The sequence below is a fragment of the Staurois parvus genome, unplaced genomic scaffold (genome assembly GCF_062004578.1).
Source record: "Staurois parvus isolate SC_StPar_1 unplaced genomic scaffold, SC_StPar_1.0 ptg000235l, whole genome shotgun sequence".
Taxonomy (NCBI): Eukaryota; Metazoa; Chordata; class Amphibia; order Anura; family Ranidae; genus Staurois; species Staurois parvus.
In genome coordinates, this window is record NW_028318031.1 from 1,970,637 (window position 1) to 1,984,959 (window position 14,323).

A 14,323-nucleotide genomic window follows, 5' to 3' on the forward strand; every position below is an offset into this window, starting at 1 on the left:
TTTACAGAGAAGATGTAACTAATATATACAGAGAACCATAGCACAATAAAGAGATAGAGAGGTGAAAGGGTTAAAGTACTTGCCAAAGTCCTGGGTTTAGCAGATCCAAGTCAGAGCAGGTGGGTGCTTTGATCTCCCTATGTTAAGATAGAAAAATGGGAGAATTCAACTCCACCCCCTTAGGCTTGACAGCCTGCTTTAAAGTTTCCCAGCAGGGGGTGGTTCTGAAGTAAAAAGACCAATCCCCTGTTGGAGGGATCGTCAGACGGAACCCTATACTGGAGCCAACATCTTTCATAATTCATATTCTGGTCCATAACTTTCCAGCTGCACAAGTGACATTCCACCCGCTGGTATATTATGCAGACAAGTCTGAGGATTATCTAGATATGAATTATGGAATTGTATGTTGCATGGTTCATGTGTTCTATGTTTCGGCTCCCCTGATGGTCTGAGATAATTCGAATGACTCATCAAACTGTTCGCCTGCTCCTAGCCAATCTGACGGGATGGTTTTTATGTAAGTCTCTCATATTCCAAGATATGAAACATAGGGGAAAAATTGATCTTTTAAAAATGTTATCTGGTGTGGGCTTCTTGGGAATGCCTTGAACTCCGGGGAAGGCTCGGTTATCTTTTTACGAGGCGTGAATTTACACAGGTTCTCAGGACAGTGGGACTCCAGCTCTCCTAAGGTGGTTTCGTAGCTCTGGGCTCCCTGCTGCTCTAGCCTGCCAGTGACCCACAACCAGGTGTCACGGTGGCTGAACAGAGGAAGGGGGAGGATGAAGGAAAAAGATATTTCAGGACGGTTAATCTCTTCGCCAAGATGGAGGTTGAAGCCAAAATGGTTGAACTGCATCCATCTCTGATGCGCGCGTTTGCGACAGATGTCTTGAGCAGAGAAAAGATTATAGACAGTGGAATCCAAATCAAGAGGTTCAGTCTGATCATTCAGAGATGGTATCTGCTGGTAATAGAATTATTTTGTGTCCAAAAAAAAAAACAAAAAAGTAAAATACTTATCAAAGGGACTCTGGTTGGGGCTGGATGCTCTGGCACACCACTATGTGTTTTCCCCCTTTCTTATTACCAAAATATTCCAGAAAATGAAAGCTGCAATTTTGATTGTACATTCTGGCCCAAAAGTGCATGGTTCTCCAATCTTCACAACCTCCTCAATAGAGGATCTTCAGAGGCTCAAGGAGGTCCTGATTCAGGGGTATTTTACGCACCCTGTGTGGACTGTCTTTCACTGACAGCATGGCTCCTGACAGGGAGCAGTTGAACCGCAAAGATCTGTCAGATAAGGAGATCAGTACCATTCTAAGTAGCAGGAAGAATTCTACTGTAATCTGTGCCAAATATTAGAAGTTTTTGTGCCTGGTGAAAAGAAAACCACAAACTAGAGGGACCTATGATCCCTGGCAGTCTTATTTTTCCTACAGGATAGCACAGATATGGGACTAGCACCTAACACTCTAAAAGTTCAGGTGGCAGCATTGTCTAATTTTCTGGGCTTTCACCTAGCAGAACACTTGTTAATAAAATTCCTTAAAGCAGTTTCCAGGAAGAAGACACCACAGTCTAGAACAGGGGTGGGCAAACTTTTTGACTTGAGGGCCGCAATGGGTTCATATATTGGACCCGGGGGCCGGACCAAGAGTAGATGAATGATGTGTATGTGTCATCCATAGTAAGTATAGTAATATTCCCCCATAGTAAGCATAGTAATTAATCCCCCATATAGTAATTCGTCCCCCATAGTAATTCGTCCCCCATATAGTAATTCGTCCCCCATATAGTAATTCGTCCCCCATATTAATTCATCCCCCATATTAAGTCCCCAAGTCCCCCCTGTGTCAATTCACTTACCTTTGCTCCGCGCATTCCTCTCGCCGTGTTCCCGCGCCGTTCCGGTGTAGCATGAAAATCTGTCTCCTATGAGGATCTGTCCCCCTCGACGTATCTGCGCATGTGCCAGTTTCAGGCAAATTGTGGAAAGAACCCGAACTGGAAGTCTTCTAGACCAGCAATGGGCAAACTACGGCCCGCGGGCCGTATACGGCCCGGCGGACCTTTTAATCCGGCCCGCGGAGTTAGGCTCCCGCTAGGCTCCTCTCGCAGTCTGCCCTGAAGACCGGTGTAGCATGAAAATCTGTCTCCTATGAGGATCTGTCCCCCTCGACGTATCTGCGCATGTGCCGGAGATCGCCGATCGGCTGCGAATGCCGGAAACTGGCACATGCGCAGATACGTCGAGGGGGACAGATCCTCATAGGAGACAGATTTTCATGCTACACCGGTCTTCAGGGCAGACTGCGAGAGGAGCCTAGCGGGAGCCTAACTCCGCGGGCCGGATTAAAAGGTCCGCCGGGCCGTATACGGCCCGCGGGCCGTAGTTTGCCCATTGCTGGTCTAGAAGACTTCCAGTTCGGGTCCTTTCCACAATTTCATAAAAGAACAGTTTGAACCACTAGAAGATTGCTCGCTGAAGCTTCTTTCACTAAAAATCATTCTTCTAGTTGCATTAGTCTTAGCCAGAAGGTAGCAGAGCCCCACTGTGCCATCCTCTCTGACAGAGTAATACTTACACTAGATAGATCCAGGGTTTCTCCAAAAAGTGGCAACTAATTTCCACAGGACACAGGAAATCATTATTGTATCTTTGTGGAGGGGTGAGAAACCCGACGGAAGATGACTTAACAAAATTGACATAAGAAGATGCCTGTTAGGCTACATTAAGTGTACTAAAGACTGGTGGCTAGTATCCAATCTTTTTGTACTTTTCGCTAGACCCAAGAGAAGGTCCGCTACCTCGAAAGCTACCATTGCAAAATGGATGAGGTCCACTATTGTGAAGGGCATACAAGGCTGCTGGTCTGGTACCCCCAACAAGCATTAGAGCACACTCCACTAGAGCTTTAGCCACCTTGTGGGCAGAAAAAGAACGGAGCTACCCTGATCCAGATCTGCAAGGCAGTCGAGTTGTTAACCTTTTATCGGACACTACAGACTGGATTTGCTGTAGAGCAGGCATCACTATATGGTGGACCAGGGTCCGGATGCGGGCCGAGTCACTGTCCCATATGGACCCATGCAGTCCTGCCATTTAGGAGTCTTTTCTTTTTCCAGCTGTCTCACGGTCATCCTCAGAGTTGACAGTGGGAGGCAGGACCATTCTGGATGGAGGGTTAGAGCTGCCTGAGGTTAACAAACAGGTGATTGGTTGTTAGGATAAAGGGCAGTCCTAGCAATCAATCACTGTCTGTGTAAGGTAGGACAGTGGGGGTGGCGAAATTAAAGGGGTTAAGGACAGTAACGTGGGGGGACCTAAGGACAGTAATGTGGGGGGAGCTAAGGACAGTAATGTGGGGGCTCAAGACAGTAGCATGGGGCGGTCTGGGGACAGTGATTTGGGGGGATGATTTAAAAAGGCAGAGTACTCTTCAATGAAGGGGCAGAGGACAGTACTGTTGGGGGGGTTGGGTTTGATGTCAGGAAAGTGAGAACACTACTGTGAAAGGGGTGGAGGGGGGTGATGTAAAGGGGGAGCTGAGGACACTCATCAAGAAAGATCTTGCTGTGAATGAGGGGACTGTGATGTGCAGTGGGTAGGTCAGCACTACCTGCTAGAAACCTCGTAGTCCCTGACCTTTTTTCAAAATCGCACAGCAGCAACACGTGGTTTGGGGCACACGAAAATGCACCACAGGGGCCTATATGAGATTCGGACGCATTCACGTTTTACTGCCCGGTCCTTGGTGAATTTTAATTCAGTACTCCTGCTCTAGAGCCTCGACCAGTCTTTCTGGAGTAAAGTGCTAAAGGCTGTGGTCCCTCCCCTAAAGGTATGTGTATGATGTCTCTTGTAAGCTGTCCTGGAAGGTAACTGGGGAAAAATGAGTTATTACCTTTTAATTTGATTTCCAGGAATCTTCCAAAACGGCCATTTTCCCCGCTTGTATGTCTATGCAAGTCAGGGGATGTACTGTATCTAGCATTTTTTTTCTGGGCCTTCGATTATTATTGAGTGACCTTGGTCCTGTACCTTTTTTTTTATATTAATGTGGATGTTGTGTTTCCTGTGCTTGGTGTGAGGAGCCTCTCTCTCTCGTTAAGCTGTCCTGGAAATAAAGTTTCCAGTTAAATAGGTTTTTAACTTTTTTCCTATTTAACCACTTGACCTCTGGAAGGTTTTAAACCCTTAATGACTATAGCATCTTTTTTGCTATCCAGCACTGTGGTATTTTAACTGGCAATTGTTTAGTCATGCAGCACTGTACCCAAATGAAATTTACATCTATTTTTTTCTTTTCATACAAATAGAGCTTTATTTGGTGGTATTTAATCACCACTGAGATTTTAATTCTAAACAAAAAAGACCAACATTTTGAAAGGTTTTCTTTGTTATAAAACATCCACTAAAATCAAATTTCTTCAGAATGTATTCTGCTAAATATCTTTTTGTGTAAAAAAATAAAAAATAAAAAAAATAAATCCCAATAAGTGTATATTAAATGGTTTGTGTGAAAGTATACAGTTTACAAACTATGGTATGTATACTGGAAGCTGTGCAGTTTTTACTTTGACTGCCTATCACATTTTTTTTCATGCAGCCTCTGGGCTGCACAACAAAGTAACCTTACAGAATGTTCCATTCACATCGATGTGGATGAAGAAATCACTGCTAGAAAATTGTACATTCTGAAGCAGAGGAGCTACTGCCCCTTGACCACCCCATGCTACTAATGCTGAGCGTATGTTTTGAGGCACTGACCTGTGTTCTGAAAGCAGCTCCCTGCTGCTGTTATAAGCTGACAGAATACACAGATCAGTGCTGCAGCTGATTTGGCATTCCTGCAAAGCAGACAACAGTTAAAAAAAAAAATAAATAAAACACAGTAACAATAGAACATTAGCTCAAACATCAACTTTTTTTTTAAAAACGTTTTTGTAACTTAACCTTCCAATACCATAACCTTTCCAGCCTTTGATTTTTCTATCTCAAATCTTTAGAAACCCTTCTTGTGCAGAATTGCGTGGCGTGTTATACCCTAGAGTCAGTCTACTAGCGTGGGTTAGTGACAGAAGGAGTCCTTGATGCTGAGGCCAGGTTGGCCAGTAAAGGAGGGACAAAAAAAGGTGTCACACCTTATTCCGTGTTTACCACAGACATGACATAAAGGGCTGAGATGATTGCTTCCTGAAATTTTAGGAAGGATCCAGCTCTGAAGTAGCTTTTGTAAATAAAAGCATTATATAGAGCCTATTGAAATAAATATATAGACACTTTTGTTTTGTACCAGTGTCTAGCTCTGCAGTAGGCTAATTACGGCTTCATCATTTTGGTTATTGAAGTCAATACCTCCCATATTTAGATGAGTCATGGACACAGAGGCTTTTAAACGACACCAGACAGTTTGTGAATTTGGACTGTTGTGTATGGAAGACAGGATGTGAACATAACGTTTGTCCTTCAATTTTACTGCTGGCAGTTCATTCCGAAAGCAGGCTTTCTCCACCTTTCTAAGTGGTGGTGTTAATGAGCCTTTGGGGGAAGCCCCTGTGATTGTGATTAAGTCCCATGGTGCCACAGGAGCAAATTTCTTTAATGACCAAATGTCTAAAAAGTGGCACGCTTTCTTCAAAAATTTCCATGTACAAATGGTACCCTTCACAGAACAAGCGTGACAGCAAAGTCCCACAGTATCTTACCACTGCTTCTAATGTAGTTTTGGCATTCGTTGGGCTCCGTTTGGGCTGTCTTTTCCCTTATAATCTCTAAAGGTGTATGTATAGCCTGTGGCCCTTTCACAGATCTTATACAGTTCAAGCCCATATCTGGCACGCTTGCTGGGGAGAGATTGCTTTATTGGGGGTAGCCAAAGAGAGTTTGCCAGCACCTCTGAAAGGCTGCTATGGGCTCTATGGGCCTGTGCTTGAATCCTTGGTTGTTGTAGTACTCGGGGGAGCCACCTCACCATCTTGTACTGAACTGCTGGTGTTTGCCTCTTCACCATGAAGTACTGGTGTCTAAAAGGACAGGAACTACTACGCCACATCACCAAAAAGTAGTGCAGCACTAGTACTTGTGCCTTGCTGCATATGAGCATAATCATGTGTTTTAGCAACATGGGGTTGGGTACACCTGATTTTAGCAGGGACCTCTTCTCCTTTGTCTGAGCTAGCTGTCAGGGTGCGGTTTGTCTACAGGTTCATATTCTGACAGTTGTGGTCACTCTTATCTGTATTGCTCAGAATCCTGTAGGCCTTTTCACTAATGTAATATAAAGAAAGTGATGTAGCGCTACACCACTTTCTTTGTATTCAATTATGTTCTATCTAAGCATATAGTCAGGTAATAGCTGCTCCCTTTCTAAAATCATTAGCAGGTAGCGCAGGATGCTTATCCTTATATACTTTTCACTAATGTGCCTTTCTTGGGCACTAATTTTACAGGTACTTAGTGATGACTATGAGAGAGCTCCTGGCTAGCAATCAGAGACTGCTTGCATGCTAGAAATAAAACAAACTGCTACTGCTAGCAGAGATTACACATGATTTTGCTAACACTTAGGTTTTGTGGTCAATGTATCAGAGGTGGCAGTGATCAGAAAAATTATACTGACACTGCACTTAGAGGGGATGTAAGTGCTGGCAATGATCGGGGCCAATCCTGCTAACGCTGCATTTTTGGGGACACTATACTGTTATACACTTGTATAGTTATGATCATTTTCAAGATACTGATTTTTACAGACTCTATACTAGTAAGGCTTCATATACACAAGCCTAGCCTGACCACTAGCCGCGGGAAACCGCAAATAGCGGCAAAAACAGAGTACCGCGGTTGCCGTGTTTTGCCGCAGTTGCTGGTCAAAACATTTCTATCCTGATCACGATTCTTTCGTGTTCATGAGAGGGAGGTTTAGCCTCACCTACACATGGCAGCTCCTAAACTCTGCTAAAAGCTTTTGTGTACATAGACACACAGGCTTTTGTTGAGTTTAGGAGTTTTGGCAAAAAACTGAAAGCTCCTAAACTCGAGTTTAGGAGCTGCCTCTTGTACATGAACCATAAGGGCGGTGATCAGCAACTTATAGTATGACTGCACTATTTGTGGTGGGCAATCTGATGCTAATGAGATATATACTAATATGCAAAGATGCTCCTACTGTATTTGAGAAAATTATTCTTTATTTACGCTTGATTTTGTGTACACACGTGGTGGTTTGTATGTGGGCGTGTGCTTACATGTATGTATACATTTGTATGCACACATATGTGCATATGGACATCATTGTGTTTCCGATATTGATGCCAACCTGTACTTTGAATATATAACCCCCAGCGTACTGTGCGCTTGTCTTTTTTTTTAGCCCCTATGGCCATAAGACCCTATTGCATGTTTTTCGAGGATTTATTCATCTATCGATTTTTAATACCCCTCTTTTTGTTTCCCTGGTTAGCTCCCCTCGCCCCCCCCTCCTTCCTTTCATCATGAACCCCGTACTGCCTTGTCTCTTTAGTAAAGCATTCGTATGACATTGGTACTGCCCCTTAGTGTCAACCCTTCGTTAGTAGCTGCCCCCTCCCAATGTCTCCTTTTATAGCACCATATCCCTGGTAACATATACAGCACTGTTTTTTAGTATCTGCTCCCCCCCGCCCTTCTTAGTTTTATGAATACTAGGATACTGCCCCTTGCAGTCCACCCCCTTCCTGGCCCACTCACAGTAAATAATTTGACTCATCTCTATGGGGTTTGCCTTGATAAAGGAGCCTACTGTGCATGCTCCCAAACGCGTCACCGCCTTTTTCCGTCACGTTCCGCATATGCACTCGACGCTGGTGGGGTGCATTCCACCAGGCAACCTGGAAGAGTGGCGGCCATCTTGGACCTGTATTCTCTGTTCCCCCTGCAGCCGCTTTTCGACACCGCATTTAGAGAAGATCCACAGTGACAGGAGCCCCGCATAGACTTCACTGATGAGCTTATTGATCACCATTATCCTGTAAGTGGTTTTAACCGTTTCTAAATAAAAAAACACAGTGGAATACTGCACTTAGAAGCACCTTTTTTTCCTCTTTTATACTCCTACAGAGCCTTGCTTCACTCTTGGAAGTGCTGCCAGGTGCTTGTTCCAGATGTAATCCACATAGAGGCTTTTGCCTTCAGCAGAGGCGCCCTCGGACTTTTCTTTTGTTTAGTCTGATGCGAATACACTGACTGGGAGGGACGCTTATTGACCAACTGACGCGATCTGACATTGCTAGTGAAACGAATACAGTGATAAATACTGTACACTTTACGAATGACACTGGTGACGGCAAACAAAGGGTTAACTGGAGGGCAGTCAAAGGGGTTAAATGTGCTGAACAAGTGTATGCAAAATTGCAAATGTATATGTGCTGCTTTTACTCACACAGGACCTGGCTTTCTTTTCACCCTGACTGAAAAGGGCTCACAGAGAACTGGCCAGATCCCGTGTTTATTTACAAATAAGACACAGGTCTGTGCTGTGATTATCTACAGCTAATCAGCAGGTTCACAGCCAAAATCATTGGCTGAAACCTGCTGACAAAGTTGTGTTCTAGTCGGTCACAACACAGGTTAGCAAAACCAGGAAGTACCCGGCAATGTTCCAGTACGTTGCCATTCCCGCCTGGGTCTCCCGCTATCAGTATATGCGGTGTTAGCAGCTGGCAAGTGGTTAAAATTTTGAATTTTCTAATCCCCGTTACCTTTTATAGATGGAGCCCTGTAAGCTACTGTATAAGTAAACATTCCCAAAATCTGATTTCAAGTGTGTGATTTTTAAATAAAAATTTAGAGCGGTACTGGGGTTGTCTCTTCTAAATTGGAATCCACCTTTCATACCAGTCTCCACCCCTCCCCCCAAATCAACTGGCTAAAATCAATGTATTTTTTTTGTGTGAAGAAATAAGGGAATCTGTTCTAAGTTTTTAAAAAAAAAAAAAAATGTATAGGTATCCCGGGCCTAGAAAGATTTGAATTAGACTTCATCGTTCAGGAGAGGGGTACCTTGTTTGGTTCTACCTGAATTTCAGGCCGTTGCGTTTCCACACCTGGGGTGTCCGTCCACAACTTTCCTTGTCCTGGTAAGAGATGTAAAATTTCTGGAAATTGTGAAGCCATGGGAAAAAAACATTTTTTTTCCCGTGTGTTTTTCAGAAAAAATTTACATTTTTGGGAAAAGAACTGTGTAATTTAGTCTTACCAATTGAAAGTCATTGTGTTACATTGCAAGTTTCAGCTTTGCGCTAAGCAGAAATTGCACTGCGAAAATGTTTCAAAACTCTAGGTAAGGGTTTCTGAACCTTATTACCTTTGAGGAACCCTTGTCAAAAAGTCAGATCTTGGGAAACCCCTAAAATAATTTTATATGTACAGCTCAGGAAACATTGATGTAATCGGCGCGCTGTACATATAACAATTCTTTAGAACATTGAACAATAGAATACATATTAAAACTTACCTCCTGAAACTTGTGCTTGCTTTTTTTTTTTTTTTTTCTTCTTTCAAAGATGCTCAATTATGGGTCATACTTGAGATAAACGGTGTACAGGAGGGCAGCAGGGCAGAGCACAGGGGATCCAGGAGAGAACAGGATAAAGGTCCCAGGAGGGAACTGTATGGGGGGCCAGTAGAGCACAGCACAATACAGGGGTGCCATGAGCAAACCGTACTGGGGACACAATACTAGGCTCTCTAGTGGTTTTCCTCAGGCAGAGTAGCTCAGAAAAGCTGTTGGATCGTAATTGGTGTGCTGATCCCCACCCGCCCCCCTCTCTTGTCCCTCCTGAGTGATGTCACACACAGGCACCTGTCACAGGAGGGGAGGGCTGGTTGGGATCGGTGCAGAACAGTGATGCAAGTTGTTGCCTTGTGGCTCTGCAGGTTGACTGTCCGCTATGTGGAGATGTTATCTACCTATCTTCTGATTATGATGGATGGGCAAATCATGGCAGAACCCCTGGGGACCTCTCATAGAACCCCGGTTGAGAAGCACTGCTCTAAATTTTGGTCACCATTTTACTGAGAGGTGGAAAAGAAACTATTTTTTTGACCAGATTATAAGTGAACATTATGCTGTAATGGAGGAGAAAATTAGGATGTTTTAAAGGTTATAGAGATAAACTAATTTTGTCAAATTTACCCTCTTGCCTATCAATTAAGGCCTGACAGGAGGATAGAATCTATCATCTATTGTATCCCAACAATCACCCAACTAGAGGAGGTTCAGGATAAAGCCCACAAACCAACTGAATTGGAGCCTTTCCTCTGCAGTGCCTCCTAGTGGCAGAAATGCAGATTTTTATTGTCTGAACTTCATTAAGTAGTATAGTGTTACTTTAAATATATTCCAGGAATTGCTTGTCTTCAGCTGAGGGAACTTTACATAGTTTCAGAAATCTTTCATTAAGGTCTAACCCTAGGTTTACATTACTGCTGCTGCATAATGATGCATTTTCAGTGTTTGTAGTGTGTTTACATGTTTGATGTATTTTCCTGCTTTTTTTTAATTTTTTTTATTTTTTATTCTTAAGGGAGTCTGGATTTTATACACTAAACTCGACCAAAAACACATGCTTTTTACACGTGGGTTCTCATTGAAGTTTAAGGGGCAAAAAAAACATGCGCAATGCAGCAAAAGTGGCTGCACCTTTTACAGAAAACAAAATACATTGTGCTGCATTGATGTGAACAGGCATACAGAATAATGTGGTTTCCATTGTGCATGCCAGCGCAATGGCAAACAGAAGAAAACACACTAGTGTGAATGGTAGCTAAGGGTCAGGATGTTAACCTGGGAGTTCCCTTTTGAAGAGATTGTATTCAGAATGAAGCAATATTTGACAGTTTTTTGTGTTTAAAAAAAAAATTGGATAGTTGAGTGTAACTGCAGCAACAAATGGTATTTCACTTCTTATAAGTTCTAGCTAATAGACCTAATACACCCCTGATGACATCACCAATGATGAAATGCATGGGGAGGAGCCAGAACACGTGATGTCAGCATGTACTGGAACGTAGCGGCCATTTTATTGGTTTGCAACATACCATTCTTATCTATGGTGACATGCTGTTTTTTTTCTTTATTTTGTTTACGTTTTATACTACGCTTTGAGGCAATACTTTTTTTGGAATTACTACACTGACGATTTTTCTGTTTTCTGAATGGAATTGTCCTCTGAGGATAAATCATTTTTACAGGTTCACCTTTCAGCCCAATTTTTGAAGTACAAGTTTGGAGCCATATTAGTGTCCAGATCATGGCTTGCCTTTGGAATCAGTCTAGCGGGTGTTTATCCATCCACAGTGTCCAAGTTCATAGCCTACTTTTGGAATTTGCACTCTGCATTTTGACCCGTCAATATCTGGGGGTCATTTTGGTCTGGTAAGAGGCAGAATGTTTTGGGTGATGGTGGATCTCCTTTATCTCCCTGACCAGATTGAATCATTTATGACATTGATGTCCCAATGAAGAGGGGCTTATTTCATCTTTATTATATCCTCCTAGATTGTAAGCTCAAAAGAGCAGGGCCCTTGACCCCCTTGTGTTTTGTTTTGTTACTGTATTGTCTCATGTTCTGTCCCGCACTATAATGTACAGCGCTGAGCAAACCTTTTAGCGCTATATAAATACTGTATAATAATAATTATATATGAATTGGACTTTTATTCCATCTACTTATTTGCTATAGTTATTTGAAGCGCCACACCCTCATGTTTATGCTTTGTGTATTGTTGTCTGCAATGCTGTGGTGGCTGCTCATGCTTTTATTGATCTATTAGACAGTTACATTATACATCATAGTGCAGAATTGTTAACATAATTTTTTTAATACAAATATTGACACTGGTGTCTTGCTTTTACTTAGAATTCTAGTCTTGGAGAAAAGGCAGAAGAGTGGTTCAAGATGCATGTACCCACTTAATACTGAAGCCTACTTTTTAATTTTCACCCAGGATTCGCACACTTTTCCAATGAGAATTTTCAATTTGCCTTTTTATTACTTATAGTGCAAAGTTATAAAATGTGGAGGAAAGAAAACTGTTGCCTATAGCGGCCAATAAGATCCGCTTGTTTTACTCACTGTCCCAGATATAGAACAGCTGGATTTATACTGGTGGTTGTGGGTAACTTAGACCAATTTTTAGTTTTTTTGCAGTGAAATATCACTGTGTACACAAATGGCAAACAATGTAATTACTCTTAAACCTGATCAATTTTTCATGTGTTTTAAGAGCTTGGATCTATTGCTGTTTAATACCTTAGTTTTTAGCCAAACCTAAAGCTTTACTTAACCCTGAAACAAAAATGTATTGTTTTTGGTTTTTAGGCTTAGGTCCTGTCCTACAGGAGTGGTGATGTGACCTGATGCACACCCTTCTCCTTGAACAACCATCTGAGGGAAAATACTGTTGTGCAAAACATAAGTTATTTGTAAGCCCAGATTCTGTATCTAAAAAAAATCAACTGGCAACGCTGCAAATTATCGTGAACCTGGAAAGGAGTGTGGATCTTACCTGTCAGGTGCTGGTAGGAACCAGTTTAGATGTGACTATTTGGACATGCAGATGGCAGAGATGGCTAGCTGGGTTAAAGTTGGAAGACAAAGAAGAAAGAAAAGTGAGACTACTCCTGAGTGGATTCATCCCAATAAATATGCCCAGTTGCATGATGCTGGGGATATCAGATCAGGAATTGCATTGCTCTAGTAGACTGCTGCCATAGATTCTGGGAGAGTGATTTCTTCATTAAGAATGATGGCAGGGGTACAAGCAAAGATGGATACTGGTGGTACGGGATTCAGTTATTGAAGGGACAAATAGGACAATCTGCACATAGACTGATCACTAAACAATATGTTTACTGGGCGTTTGGGTTTAGTACATTGCAGATTGGATGGACAGATTGTTGGGTGGTGCTGGGAAGGACCCAGCTGTCGTGGTGCATATTGCTACAAATGACACAGAGCACGGCTGAAAATTTCCAGTCTTGCGCTGCTAGCCAGGCCTTAAGAATTACTTGCCACCAGTTGCCCCACCCAACCCCCTACACTGCCCCGCCCCTAATTGCACCACTAAACACGGCCTCGTAAATTATCTCATGAAATGACGCTGTTAATTATTTGCCACTTTATTCTGCATAAAACATTTTGCCAACTTTAACAATATTACCATAAAGCAATGTAAACATAAAATGAAAAGTACTTTACATAAATCCCAGCAATACATTATAAAGCAATGCAGAATAACACCAGCTATAGAGGACTATAAATCTGTGTCCCGCTTTGCGTTGGTTGTCCCCAACACGGAGTCCCCCTTCTTTCCCTCCTCTAGTCATGTGATAAGTCACATACAGTAAGGGGAGAGAGGAAGGACACTCTGCCCTCACTCTTTAATGCTGGCTGCTGCTCCTTGTGATGAGTGAAATCGCGATCACTCCGGTCACTGAGGAGCGGCGCTAGCAGACCGTCCATCCTCGACACAGCGCTCATGGCAGGTTGGTGCTGCTGGCAACCCCCCCCACCCCACCCCTCCGATGCAGCGCCTGGGAGACACTCGCCCCCCTTGTTACTTTCCACTCACCAATTGCGAGCAGGCAAGTGAAAACGTTGGGCCCTGAGGAAAGTGGTGCATCCTTAAAAGGCTTCTGGTACTAAGGAGCTACATTGGAAAAAACCCTCCAAAGAGAGGGGGCCTTAAACCAAGTGATGGAGGAACTAAAGTACCTAGGAAGGATGCTAGTAGGCTTGCTGAATCTAACTGTAACCTAAGAGTGAGCATGGATAAATTATGTGCTTAAACACAATTAAAAGGTAAGCTATATTGCCAAAAGTATTGGAACACGCCTCCAAATGTTTGGATTCAGGTGTTCCAATCACCTCCATGGCCACAAATGTAGAAAATAAAGCACCTAGGCATGCAGACTGCTTCTACAAACAGCTGTGAATGAATGGGTCGCTCTTAGGAGCACTGTAAATTCAAGCGTGGTAAGCGTGGCTGTGCAATAAGTCCATCCGTGAAATTTCCTTGCTACTAAATATTCCACGGTTATGTGGTATTATAACAAAGTGGAAGCAACTGGGAACAACAGCCACAAAGTGGTAGGCAACTTAAAATGACAAAGCGGGGTTAGCACATGCTGAAGCACACAGTGCGCAAAAGTTGCCAACTGTTTGTAGAGTCAATAGCTAAAGACCTCCAAACTTCTTGTGGCCTTCAGATTAGCACAAGAGTGCATAAAGAGCTTCATGGAATGGGTTGCCATGGCCGAGCAGCTGCATC

At 43.0% G+C, this 14,323-nt stretch overlaps 1 protein-coding gene across 4 annotated transcripts in view; it reads left to right on the forward strand.

Moving 5' to 3' along the window:
- Window positions 1-14,323, forward strand: part of DIS3L2 (DIS3 like 3'-5' exoribonuclease 2) — a 746,747-nt gene that overhangs the window by 158,414 nt on the left and 574,010 nt on the right. The gene's annotated exons all lie outside the window — the stretch shown is intronic.